The sequence below is a fragment of the Saimiri boliviensis genome, chromosome X (genome assembly GCF_048565385.1).
Source record: "Saimiri boliviensis isolate mSaiBol1 chromosome X, mSaiBol1.pri, whole genome shotgun sequence".
Classification (NCBI taxonomy): Eukaryota; Metazoa; Chordata; class Mammalia; order Primates; family Cebidae; genus Saimiri; species Saimiri boliviensis.
Window position 1 is genome coordinate 50,768,648 of NC_133470.1, and position 14,996 is coordinate 50,783,643.

A 14,996-nucleotide genomic window follows, 5' to 3' on the forward strand; every position below is an offset into this window, starting at 1 on the left:
GTACCTCAAAATAATAAGAGCCATTTATGACATACCAACAGCCACTATCATACTGAATGGGCTAAAGCTGGAAGTATTCCCCTTGAAAACTAGCACAAGACAATGTTACCCTCTCTCACCATTCTTATTCAATGTAGTATTGGAAGTTCTGGCCAGTGTGATCAGGCAAGAGAAAGAAATAAAGTGTATTCAAATAGGAAGAGAGGAAATCAAATATTCTTTTTTTTTTTTTTGAGACGGAATTTCGCTCTTGTTACCCAAGCTGGAGTGCAATGGCACGATCTTGGCTCACCGCAACCTCTGCCTCCTGGGTTCAGGCAATTCTCCTGACTCAGCGTCCTGAGTAGCTGGGATTACAGGCACGTGCCACCATGCCCAACTATTTTTTTTTTTTTGTATTTTTAGTAGAGATGGGGTTTCACCATGTTAACCAGGATGGTCTCGATCTGTTGACCTCGTGATCCACCCGCCTTGGCCTCCCAAAGTGCTGGGATTACAGGCTTGAGCCACCGCGCCCGGCCCAAATATTCTTTATTTACAGATGACATGTTTCTATATGTAGAAAACTCCATTGACTCAGCCCAAAAGCTTCTCCAGCTGATAAGCAACCTCAGCAAAGTCTCAGAATACAAAATCAATGTGCGGAAATCACAAGCATCCCTATCCACCAACAACAGACTAGCAGAGAGCCAAATCATGAATGAACTTCCATTCACAATTGCCACAAAGAGAATACAATACCTAGGAATACAGCAACAAGGGAGGTTAAGGATCTCTTCAAGGAGAACTACAAAACACTGCTCAAGGAAATCAGAGAGGACACTAGAAGATGGAAAACCTTCCATGTTTATGGGTAGGTAGCGTCAATATTGTGAAAATGGCCATACTGCCCAAAGCAAAGACTCAATGCTATTCTCATTAAACTACCATTGACATTCTTCACATAATTAGAAAAAAACTATTTAAAAATTCGTATGGAACCAAAAAAGAGTTTTTATAGCCAGGACAATTCTAAGCAAAAAGAACAAAGCTGGAGGCATCACACTACTTGACTTCAAACTATATTATAAGGCTACAGTAGCCAAAACAGCATGGTAGTCATACAAAAATGGGCATATAGATTAATGGAACAGAATCAAGAACTCAGAAATAAAACTACACATCTACAACCACCTGATCTTTGACAAACCTGACAGAAACAAGCAATGAGGAAAGGATTCCCTATTTAACAAATGGTGCCAGAAGAACTGGCTATTCATATGCAGAAAATTGAAATTGGACCCCTTCCTTGCACCTTATACAAAAATTAACTCAAGATGGATTAAAAAATTAAATGCAAAACCCAAAACTATAAAGACCCTAGAAGAAAATCTAGTCAATACCATTTAGGACATAGGCATGGGCAAAGATTTTATGAAATTGCCAAAAGCAATTGCAACAAAAGCAAAATTTGACAAATGGGATCTTATTAAACTAAAGAATTTCTGCTCAGCAAAAGAAACCATCATTAGAGTGAACAGACAACCTAGAGAATAGGAGAAAATTTTTGCAATCTATCCATCTGACAAAGGTCTAATATCCAGAATCTACAAGGAACTTGAACAAAATTTACAGGAAAAAAGAACCCCATTGTAAAATGGGCAAAAGACATTAAGAGGAAATTTTCAAAAGAAGACATACATGGGCCAAGAAATGTATGAAACAAAGCTTAACATCACTGATCATTAGAGAAATGCAAATCAAAAGCACAATGATATACTATCTTATGCAAGTCGGAATGGTGATTATTAAAAAGTCAAGAAACTACAGATGCTGGTGAGGTTGTGGAGGAATAGAAATGCTTTTATACTGTTCGTGGGAATGTAAATTAGTTAAACCATTGTGGAAGACAGCGTGGCAATTCCTGAAAAGATTTATAACCAGAAAGACCATTTGACCTAGCAATCTCATTACTGGGTATATACCCCAAGGAATATAAATCATTATGTTATAAAGATACATGCATGCATATGTTCATTGCAACACTATTCACAATAGAAAAATTGTGAAATTAACTCAAATGCCCATCAATGATAGACTGTATAAAGACAACATGGTCCATATACACCATGGAATACTATGTAGCCAGTGAAAGGAACGAGATGATGTCTTTTGCAGGGACATGGATGAAACTAGAAACCATCATCTTCAGCAAACTAATGCAGGAACAGAAAACCAAACACCACATATTCTCAGTGGTAAGTGGGAGTTGAACAATGAGAACACATGGACAAAGGAAGAGGAACAGCACACACTGAGGCCTGTTGGGGGAGGACAGAGGGGTGGGGAGAGCATTAGGAAAAAAAGCTAACGTATGCTCTGCTTCATACCTAGGAGATGGGTTGATAGGTGCAGCAAACCACCATAGTACACGTTTACTTATGTAACAAACCTGCACATCTTGCGCATGTACCCTGAAACTTAAAACATAAAATAACAATTTATAAAAAGTAGAACTACCATGTGGATTCAGCAATTCCATTGCCGGGTATATATCCAAAGGAAATGGAATCAATACGTTGAAGGGATATCAGTACTCCCATGTTCATGGCAGCATTATTCACCATAGTCAAATATGGAATCAAGCTAAGTCTCCATCAGTGGATGAATGGATGAATTTAATGTGGCATATATACACAACAGAATACTATTCAGTCTTTAAAAGAAGAAAATCCTGCCATTTGTGACTACATAAACAAACCTGGAGGACATCATGCTAAGTGAAATAGGCCCGACACAGAAAGATAAGTATCATATAATTTCACTTATATGTGAAACTTAAAAGAGTTTAGCTGATAGAAGTAGAAAATGGTGATTTCCAAGGACTGGGAAGATGTTGGTCAAATTTTACAAAATTTGTTAGGTAGGAAGAATAAATTCAACAGACCTATTGTACAACATGGTGACTATAGTTAACTATAGTTAACTAAGCTATAGTTAACTATTGAAAATTGCTAAAAGCGTAGATTTTAAGTGTTCTCACCACAACATGATAAGTATGTGAGGCAATGCATATGCTAACTAGTTTGATTAAGCCATTACATGTATAAATATATCAAAACATGTTGTATATGATAAGCATATATAATTTGTATTTCTCAATTAAAGAGCAAATAAGTTAAGTAAAAAAGTAAGTATTAATACACACAACAATTTGGTTTGATCTCAAGGATGGATGAAAAAAGCCAGTCACAAAAGATCATGTAGCGTTTATTCCATTCATAAAACATCCTCAAATTGATGAAGGTATAGAAATGTAGAATGGATTAGAGGTTATTAAGGCTTAAGGATGATAGATTTTAGAGAGTAGGCGTGGCTGTAAAGGGGTAGCATGGAGGAGTTCTTTGTGATAATTGAATAGTTTTGTATTTTAAGTCAGTGTTCATTATTAAAATCTACATGTGTGATAATATCAACTATACATATTATATATGTATAGAATATAGAACTATAGACAAGCATTGTGTCAATGACAATTTCTTGGTTTTGATATTGCGCCATAATTATGTAAGATGTTACCAGCTGGGTAAACTTGAAGAAAGCTATAAAGGAACTCTTTGTATTATCTTTGCAAATTTCTCTCTATCTGTAATTATTTCAAAATAAAGTTTTTAGAGCTAATGAATGAAGAAACTATACACACAAAAATAATCAACAGAAGACTGGTGAAATATATTGACATCAGACTGAGCTAGCTTTAAGACAGAAAAACATGTAATAAAATTAAAACCTTATAAATAATGCCAAATTAAACAACTGACTCAGAATCTGTATCAATTTTGGATATGTATAAACCAAATAACACAGCCTCAAAATATGTATAACAGAAACCATCAGACTTACAAGAAGAAATTGATAAATTGACAATCACTCTTCTATTATAGAATTTTAACATAATTCCTTTCAGTAGTTGCTAGATGAAGCAAACAAATACTAAATAAAGATGGCAACAAATTAAACAACTTAACAAGTTTATCTGATGAATGCATGTAAAATAAGGCGCTGAACAACAACAACAAAAAAACCGAGTACATATTCATTCTAGAGTAAACAGAACATTAAAAAAATAAACACATACTATAACACAAGACAAATATTACCAAAGAATCATGAATGTGGACTTCAGGCTGAGAATGGTCAGTCAGGAGCTTAAGGAGATACTGACAGCCAACTGCAATTTAATGGACTCTCACCTGGACGTGATATTTGGTCTTCTCTACTGGCACTATACTCTCTCCCTGTATGAACACATCTACTCCCATGGTTTTAAACACCAAATATGTACTGATGACTCCCAAATTTATGTGTTTAGCCATGATGGACTCTATGATCTCCTGACTTGTGTTGTGATCTAATTGACTACTCATTATCGTCACTTGAATGACTAACAGGCTTTGTCTATTGAACATGCTCAAAACATAATTCTGGACTTTTCTAAATCTTCTTGTATCTCAATAAATGCCACCATTATCAAGCTAATTGCTCAAGCTAAAAACCTATTAATTATCCTTGATTCCTTCATCCAATCCATCAGCAAGTTCAGTACGTCCAGTTCCTAAATACATTCCAAAACCATCCACTTTATCTCCACTGGGCCAGCATTATACCTAAACACCTTCATCTCTCACCTGCAATAGCCTCCTAACTAGTTGTTCTTCTTTCACTACTGACCTTTACAGTCTATTCATTACCCAGCTGCAAGTGTGAAATGTTTTAACTGTTAATCAGATCATGTTACTCACGTGCTCTAAACTTTTTAAGAGCCTTCCACTACACTAATAATAACATCCAAACTTGCTACCCCAGACTTCAAGGCACATTCATGATCTGGTCTCTATCACTGTAGTCTTATATAGTGGCCTCACCTCAAATGTTGTGTTCCCAAAGAAGCCTTTTATTTTCTTCTTGTTTAAGCTAGTACTGTCTACCTACAGCCACTCTTTATCACAGTACCCTGGTTAAATTCCTCATAGCATTTACTATGATCTGAAAGTAGTATACACACACACACACACTCACCTCTCACTCCCACTAAATTTCTTGTCCTATGGTACCATACATCTTGTCCACTTCACTTTAACAGGCCACTCAGAAACTCCAAACACTACTATCCCTGGGAGTGGGCCCAAATTTATACAACTACAAACTAGAATTTGTTCATATATATGAACATTCAAATATAAAATTTACCAAATTCTGTTCAGGCTACAAAACTTATTACAAAGAATATGAAAATATCTTAACTGCTAAATATGCACACCTTGCACACACCATTGATAAAATAAGAGTGATCTGCTTGTCTGTAATATTGAGGTTTTCATAATGAAAGGTGTTTCAATTTTCTCAAAACATGAAGAAACACTTACTGGGATTTTTGACTATACATAAATGGAAGTAGATAGCATCCTCAGACACATGTCTGCAAGAGGGCTATTACTGTTGCCAGTCACAGAAAATATATTATACTGTTGGTCTGCCATAAGATCATATTTTCAAAACATGAGATAAGAAGAATGTCATTCTCTTATTTGAAAATGTATTGAAGATGGGAAAGAAGAAAAGAATTAGAGTAAAACAGAATTTACGCTATTCCTCTAAAACTGAAGATCTTTAAAGAATCTTTAAGGATTTCGTCAAAAAAGCTGGAGACTTGTTGAAGTTGTAAAGACAGATTTTAAAATAATTGGCAGTATACTATTGCGATAGGGAAAGTCATCCAGCATAAACTGAACACAACTTCAGTTTGTGGAGAGGTACCTAGGTATTATAAAGAAATAAACGAAAGGAGAGAGGAAATGGTAAGAACTTGAGCAGAGTACAGGAAATGGAAAATTATAAAAAACGAGAAGGGAGGCTTGAGGTGCCTACTGAAGCAGATATATCTTAGATCACAAGTCCTTTCAAATATCTGAAAAGCCTTCCCAAGGATGATGGTTACAAAAAAGCTGAGACTGTGGTGACTGCAATAATATTGAACTCTTCAAAAAATGCCAAGACACTAAAGAGTATCTACTAGCATAAGCACCATCCAGGAAGATGACCTCACCAAATGGGTGAAATAAGCCACCTGTGACCATCTTGAATAAAAAGGCATGTGTGACCTTTCAGACAAAAAATTCAAAATAGCTGTGCTAAGAAAACTCAAAGAAATTCAAGGTAACACAGAGAAGGAATTCAGAATTCTATCAGATAAATTTAACAAAGAGATTGAAGTAATTAAAAAGAAGCATAAATTCTACAGCTGAAAAATGTAACTGGCATACTGAAGAATGCATCATAGTCCTTTAATAGCAGAATTGATCAAGCAGAAGAAACAATTAGTGAAGTTAAAGACAGGCTGTTTGAAAACTCATGGTCAGAGGAGACAAAAGAAAAAGTGATAAAAAAACAAGGAAGCACACCTATGAGATTTAGAAAATAGCATCAAAAGGAAAAATCTAAAAGTTATTGGTCTCAAAGGGAAGACAGAGAAAGATATAGGGACAGAAAGTTTATCCAAAGGGATACTAATAGAGAGCTTCTCAAACCTAAAGAAAGAGCTCAATATCCAAATACAAGGCTATCGAACACAAAGCAGGTTTAACCAAAAGAAGACTACCTCAACACATTTTATAATCAAATTCCCAAAGATCAAGGATATAGAAAGGACCCTAAAAGCACCAAGAGAAAAGAAACAAATTATATACCATGGAGCTCCAATATATTTCACAGCAGACATCTCAGTAGAAACTTACAGACCAGGAGAGAGGAGTGTGACATATTTAAAGTGTTGAAGGAAAAAAATTCTATTATCCTGGAATACTATATCCAGTGAAAATATTCTTCAAACATGAAGGAGAAATATTTTCCCAGTGAAGAAACAAACCACAACTTGATGGACTTCACAAACACCCAGACTTGTCTCACAAAATGTTAAATGGATTTCTTCAATCTGAAAGAAAAAGGTGTTAACAAGCAATAAAATATCATCTGAAGGCAAAACACTCATTGGTAATAGAAAGTACACAGAAAAACACAGAATATTATAATACTGTAGTTGTATTGTGTAAGCTACTCATATCTTGAGTAGAAGAACTAAAAGATGAATCTATCAAAAATAATAACTAAAACATTTTTTCAAAACATGGACAGTGTAATAAGATATAAATTGATCCAAGAAAAAGTTTAAAAGTAGAGGGGGAATGAAGTTAAAGTGTACACTTTTTATTATTTTGTTGTTGTTGTTTGTAAGTTTGTTTTGCAATTACTGTTAAGTTGTCATCACTTTAAAATAATGGGTTATAAGATGTTATTTGAAAGCATTATAATAACTCCAAATCAAAAAACCTACAACAGACACCCCAAAATTACAAGGAAATAATTTAAACATACCACTAGAGAAAATTACTTTCACAAAAAGGAAGACAGGAAGGAAGGAAGAGAAGACCACAAAACAACCAGAAAACAAATAAGCAAAATGGCAAAGTCCTTACTTATTAATAACAATATTGAATGGAAATGGACTAAACTCTCCAATCAAAAGATAGAGTAGCTCAGTGTATTCAAAAAACAAGACCCAGCGATCTGTTGCCTACAAGACACACACGTCACCTATAAGGACATGTATAGACTGAAAATAAAAAGATGGAAAAAGATATTCCATGCCAACGGAAACAAAAAAAAAATGCAGGAGTAACTATACTTATTTATATCAGAATAAACAGATTTCAAGACCAAAACTATAAAAAGGACAAAGAGGGACATTACATATGATAAAGGGGCCAATTCAGCAAGAGGATATAACAATTGCAAATACATATGCACCCAACACTGGTGCACCTAGATATATAAATAAAATACTAATAGAGCTAAAGGGAGAGGTGGATTCCAATACTCTAATAGCTGGAGACTTCAGCACCCCACTTTCAGCACTGGACAGATCATCTAGACAGAAAATCAACAAAGAAACATCAGACGTACTCTGCACTGTAAACCAAATGGACCTAATAGATATTTACAGAACACTTCATCCAATGGAGGAGGAATACACATTCTTCTCTTCAGCACATGGGTCATTCTCAAGGATATATCATATGTTTTAGGTCACGAAACAAGTCTTAAAACATTGAAAATAATTGAAATCATATCAAGCGTCTTCTCTGACCATAATGAAATACAACAAGAAGTCAAAAACAGGAGGAACGGGAACCGCCTTGACCAGTCCCCTGCTGCCGAGCTCCTGGGACCGGCAGGGCTACACCATGGAGCGTCTGGATAAAGCAGCGCTGAACGCACTGCAGCCTCCAGAGTTCGGAAATTAAAGCTCATTAGCATTTACTCTGAAGTCGCTCCTGTTCTTTTTTTTTTTTTTTGCATTTTAGGTTTTGGGGTACATGTAATGAACATGCAAGATTGTTGCATAGGTACACACTTGGCAGTGTGGTTTGCTGCCTTCCGTCCCCTCACCTGTATCTGTCATTTCTCCCCATGCTATCTCTTCCCACCTCCCCACCCCCCGCTCCTGTTCTTTACAGCTCTAATGATCACTGCTCCTTTTGGATTATATTTCACAACTAAATCTTACATATTTGAAGGTGCCTTTTGGATGTCCAATGGGGACAGCTATTTTTATGCTGCTATTGTTGCAGTGTTCACTGTCCATGTGGCGCTGGCCCTCTTTGTGTAAGTCGCCTGGAATGAAGGCTCACGACAATGGCGTGAAGGCAAACAGGATTAAAATTAACATCACCTTTTGATAGTATTAAATTGATTTTTTAAATGGTAAAGGCTGGAGTGGGAGACATCTGATTTGAATAAAATTGAAAGAACATGTTCAAGTCAGTCTTAAGGAGTCAAGTTTGAATAGTGTAAATTTTGATCCTTCTAATACATTGGTTTAATTCAGTTTTAACTGTATGAATCTCATTTGCAAATGAGAATTTGGAAAAGTTAAATTAGTTACAAATAAATATGTTAATTTAGTTACACATTATTCTGGAAGGAATTATATCTTCTTTCAACAAAACGTGTTTTATAGTATTCTGACTTATGGCTGCTTTTGAGTTTTACTCCTTTGGATATATTAAGATGCACACAGTGAAGCAAATTAGACTCCACTTTACACTGGAATGCTTTCCTTAGCATGAAAACACCGGGTCCTTGGATTGGGGATTTTAATTTCCTATGGAAAGTTGCTTAAATTGTGGACAATGGAATTAATCTGAATGTCGCTAAGGAATTTCACATGAAGTGTAATCCCTAGTTAATAGGAATTTTCCATTACATTATTTTATGGGAAAACTAGGCTAAATCACAACCATTCAGGTCAAAGGACTTTAGCTTACTGAAGGATCTAGAGAGCAAAGCAAAGATCTCACTATTCAAACACTCAGCCTGCTTCCTTCAAGTCTTCTTGCAGGCCAGCTTTGTGCTTTGCAGACCAACTTCTTAATGAGATACTTTGCTTCCTCATTCAACATTGAAGCTAGGCTTCAATTAAAAGGTTTGGGAAAGCTTCATTTAAAATTGTTTTTCCTACTGTTTTTTTAAAATTGTAGTGTATATGATAGGAATTTGCATTTAAATATGTTCATTTTTGCATATGTTAGCTGTTGAAACAATCTTGAAAACATTATTTTTGTCACCCAAAAAGTATCCTCCTTGGGCGTATCTGATGGCAAAAACCTTGATTTTATTTTTGTACCTTTAGTCTGTGTTCTGTCTAGTTATTTGGCACTAATTGTGTGCAATCTAAAACATTCCATCAAATGTTTGTTTGTCTTATTATAAAACCATAATATATGTTCTTTGTAGAAAACTGGAAAAATAGATATTCAAACAAGAAAAAAAAATCAAAATTTCCCATAATGTTGCCATCTAAAAATAAGCTCTATTTTAGTTTACATCCCATATGCATTTTTGAAAGCCATTTCTTAATGCTAGTTTGTTACATACTAAAAGTTTAGTTTGCAAGTTCAAATTTTGCCAGCTTTTCCTGACAGTGATTTGCATTTTTTTCAGATGAGTGATTATTGACCGTTTTTTTCTTTTTTCCTATTTTTCCTTCTTTCTTTCCTTCCTTTTTTCCTTCTTTCTTTCTTTTCTTGTCTCTCTCTGTTGCCTGGGCTGGAGTGCAGTGGCATGATCTCAGCTCACAGCAACCTCCACCTCCTGGGTTAAAGTGATTCTCAGCCTCAGTCTCCTGAGTAGCTGGGACTACAGACGCCCACCACCACACCCGGCTAATTTTTTAAAAAATATATTTTTTAGTAGAGATGGGGGTTTCACCATGTTGGCCAGGCTGGTCTAGAACTCCTGACCCGGCTGCCTCAACCTCCCAAAGTGCTGGGATTACAGGTGTGAGTCACCGCACCTGGCCTTATTGCCATTTTCTAAATAAGCACATTCTGTCTTTATTCTCTTAAAGTTCAAATTTTCTCTTACTGCTAATCCTAATACTTAGGACTCTTGCTTAAGTATTTGAAACCATTACTGATTGTTGTTCATATTTGTTATTTTTTATCTTGTGAAACTGTACTAAAGGAATAGAGAGATGATTAGTCATAAAAGTCAAATAGGCATTTGTGTTTAACTGTTGAGAAAACTGAAAGATCAGTATGATTATTATGGAACTGTTTTTAATTCTTGCTTAAAGACTGCAATTTTTATATAATGACATTTGAGTCTAGGGTAGTGTATGGTAGATTTCTAGATGGTCCCTATTTACGACATATTGTTGTATTTAGAATTGTCCACCTAATTTCTTTTTATATAATGCCAAGGTTTTTCTTGTGGTTTTAGGATCTAATGCTATTTGTAAAATATTACTGTCCAATGTTGAATTATTTTGTTTGGTTTCAGGCATTTGCTGAATAGGTAATGATATATGAGTATTTTTCTGCAAGTATTTAAAGCAGGGGCACATGCAAAGGCAGTTGCAATTTCCTCTTGGAAAACGTGCCAAGTGTTTGAAGGTTAAAATCAAATGCTAAGATTGATATTTAGGATTATTACAAAATAGACTTGCTTTCATAGCAGTTAGTTTTTTCCTAGGGTTTTAACTGTTAACTCACTAGTATGCTGCTGTTTTTAACTATGTTAAATAACATATAGTATTTAACAAATAGATTTATTTTTCAAGATGTCTCACTAGTTTCCTTTTACACAATGTATATAGGTCAAGATGTATAGAAAGGAAAACTACAGTTAAGCCCTTATACATGTTTTAAGGTAGGAATACGTTCCCTATTGTTTGAAAACTGATGGTAAGAATAACCTCAATTAGGAGGTATAACTTGAAGTGTCAGCCCAGACTACCGATTTAACCCGGTTTATGGTAACACATTACCTTCCTCACCTCCTGTTTTGTCCCCAAGAATGTAGTTCTTTTTCTCAGTTGTGCTGAAGAATGAAAAGTCTGCTGTAGAATGCATCTGATGTCATTAGCTCTTCAAATGGGTACCATTGTACAAATAACAGTAGAATCTGTTTTTTTGTTGTTAGTGAAAAAAATTTAAACCTGCCATTTAAAAAAACCTGTGGTTCATGGAAATCTAACAGAAATGCATTGTAATAACTAGAACACTTTCTTTCTTTCTTTGTCTTTTCCTCCCTCCCTCTGTCTCTCTCTCTCTCTCTCTCTCTCTCTCTCTCTCTTTCTCTCTCTCTTTCTTTCTTTCTTTCTCTCTTTCTTCTATTTCTTTCTTTTCACTTTTCTTTCTTGACAGAGTTTCACTCTTCTTACCCAGGCTGGAGTGCAAGGGCTCAATCTCAGCTCACTTCAACTTCCACCCCCCGAGTTCAAGCAATTCTGCTGCCTCAGCCTCCGGAGTAGCTGGATGACACACCACCACACCCAGCTAATTTTTGTATTTTTAGTAGAAACTGGGTTTCACAATGTTAGCCAGGCTGGTCTCGAACTCCTGACCTCAGGCGATCCACCTGCCTCCACCTCTCAAAGTGCTGGGATTACAGGTGTGAGCCACCATGCCCAGCCTAATAATTAGAACATTTTCATCATAAAAATCTCATCAGCTTCTCCAAAAGAAATAACTGATTGATGTGTTTGGTATTTGTTTTCCATATTCATGTAAAGTTTATGTATATAGTTAGAATACCCAAGGAGACCAGCAAAATCAGTTTAACAAATAGGATGTATCCAGAGAAAGATTAAACCCGAAAGTACATAAAAAGGATTTAAATCCCATTTTAAATGTACCTAGTGTGTATTTCTTATCTCTAGACAAGTTCATGTTTGTTTAATTTATGCCCAAGTGAAGTTGCAAACTTATGATTCAACTCTGATAGAGAATTTGTCACTTGTCTAAGGTCAGTGGCAGGTTTCTCTGCTGTCAAACACTCTGTGTCACCCACCAGATTAGTATAACTATTCATTCAGACTCTACTCCTATGTTTAAGATAATTTTTACAAGAGCTGGTTGAAGCAACACATTAGTAACCTGAAAAGATTTCTTTTTCTCTTTTCAGGGGGAAAGGGTTATCTTAAAAATAAATTATTTTCAGGGATTTTGGGAATCTAATGATAATCATTACACATAATCTATGAATAGCTTAATCCTTTATGTAGTCTTTAAAATAGGAATTCCTCAATGTCGCTCCTGGCCACACTTTCCTTGCCTATGTTGTTTCTATGTGTATGTGAGAGTAATATCTGCATTCCTTTTAAGATGTTCTATAAGTCATAGTTGTCAATTATACAGAGTAGTCTTCCTTTTTCCCACGTTCAGTGTAGTCTCACTGAACAATAATAATAGCAATAGCTAACATCTGCACAACACATTACAGTTTGCAAAGAATGTTCACACATTCTCATTTCAGTTTTGCATAGTGAACCTGTTACGAGATGTCTCTTGATGTTGATGCTAAAAGTTTTATAATCTTTATATCACTAGAGCCATTGTATATGCTGTAGTATTGAATAGTGCCCTGACTAGAAGGAGGATTTAGATGTGCTGCATTTCAAGCCATGTATAATCATCAGAATGGGGGGCTTGTTTTCTTTAGCTGCTTGAATAAGATTTACTTTTGCAAGTGATGCTTTTCTAATCATTAGCTGGATGGATTCTGTATTCACTATATTGTAGCCTGCAATTTGTATAAATTTACTATCTGTTGTCATTTTAAAAAGTGTTCATAATGCTAAAAAGAAAACCGAAGGAACTATGGAAACTATACAAACACATGGAAATTAAACAATATGCTGCTGAATGATCAGTGGGTTAAGGAGTAAATTAAGCAGGAAATTGAAAAAAATCATTGAAACAAATGATAATGGAAACATAATATGCCAAACCTAGGGGATACAGCAAAAGCAATACTAAGAGGAAAGTTATAGCTATAAACACCTACATTTAAAAAGTAGAAAAACTTCCAGTAAGCAGCCTAACAATTCATCCTAAAGAGCTAGAAAAGTAAGAGCAACCCTAGCCTAAAATTAGTAGAAGGAAATTAATAATAAAAATCAGAGTACAAATAAATGAAACTAAAATGAAAAAAACCCAAACATCAATAAAATGAAAAGTTGGTTTATCAAAGAGATTTTTTAAAATCGACAAAATGTAAGCCACACTAAGAAGAAAAGAGAAAATACCCAAATAAATAAAATCAGAGATAAAAAGGGAGACATTACAACTAATACTGTAGAAATTCAAAGAATCATTAGAGACTTCTATGAAAAACTATATGTCAATAAGTTGGAAAACCTAGAAGAACTGGACAAATTCCTAGACATTTATGACATGGCAATATGGAACCACGAAGAAATCCAAAACCTGAATAGACCAATAATAAATAATGAGAGCCAAATTATAATAGTAAAAAAAAAATCTCACAGCAAAGAAAAGCCAGTGACCCCATGGCTTCACTGCTGAATTCTACCAAACATTTAAAGAATAACTAATACCAATCTTAATTAATCTATTCCAAAACATAGGGATGTGTTGGAATGATTCCAAGTTGATTTTATGAGGTCATTGTATAAGGTCATTACCCTGATACCAAAACCAGACAAAGATACAGAAAAAAAAAAAAATAAATAAAAAATAAAAATAAAAATAAAAAAAATCACAAAACTATACTCCAATAACCCTGATGAATATTGGTGCAAAAATTCTCAACAAAATAGTAGCAAAGCGATTTCAACAACACATTAAAAATATCATTCATCATGACCAAATGGGATTTAACTCTGGGTTGTGAGGATGTTTCAACATATGCAAACCAGTCAATGTGGTACATCATATCAACAGAATGAAGGATAAAAACCATATGATTAATTCAATTAATGCTGAATGAGCATTTGATAAAATTCAACATCTCTTCATGGAAAAATAAAACCTCAAAAAACTGAGTATAGAAGGAACATACCTCAACACAATGGAAACCATAAAAAACATAGATGACAGACCCACAGCTGGTATCACACTGAATGGGGAAAAACTGAAACCCTTTCCTCTAAGATCTGGAGCAAGACAAGGATGACCACTTTCACCACTATTATTCAATGTAGTACTAGATGTTCTAGCTAAAGCAATCAGACAAGAGAAAGATATAAAGGGAATCCAAACTGGAAAGGAATAAGTAAAATTATCTTTGTTTACAGATGATAAGATCCTATATTTGGCAAAACCTAAAGACTCCACCAGAAAACTCTTAGAACCAATAAATTCAGTAAAGTTGCAGGATACAAAATCAACATACAAAAGTTAGTAACATTTCTATATGCCAACAGTGAACAGACGGAAGAGGAAATCATGAAACCAATCCCATTTACAAGAGCTACAAATAAAATAAAACACTTAGGAATTCACTTAGCCAAAGAAGTGAAAGATCTCTACAATGAAATATATATAACATTGATGTGATAAATTGAAAAGGACACAAAAATGGAAAGCTATTTCATGATCATGGATTAGAAAAGTCAATATTGCTAAAATGCCCATATACTCAAAGCAATCTAC

General features: G+C 34.8%; 1 pseudogene; it reads left to right on the forward strand.

Moving 5' to 3' along the window:
• The first annotated feature begins 8,279 nt into the window (after positions 1 to 8,279).
• On the forward strand, positions 8,280 to 8,755 carry LOC120366591 (vacuolar ATPase assembly integral membrane protein VMA21-like; annotated as a pseudogene).
• Positions 8,756 to 14,996: the final 6,241 nt, after the last annotated feature.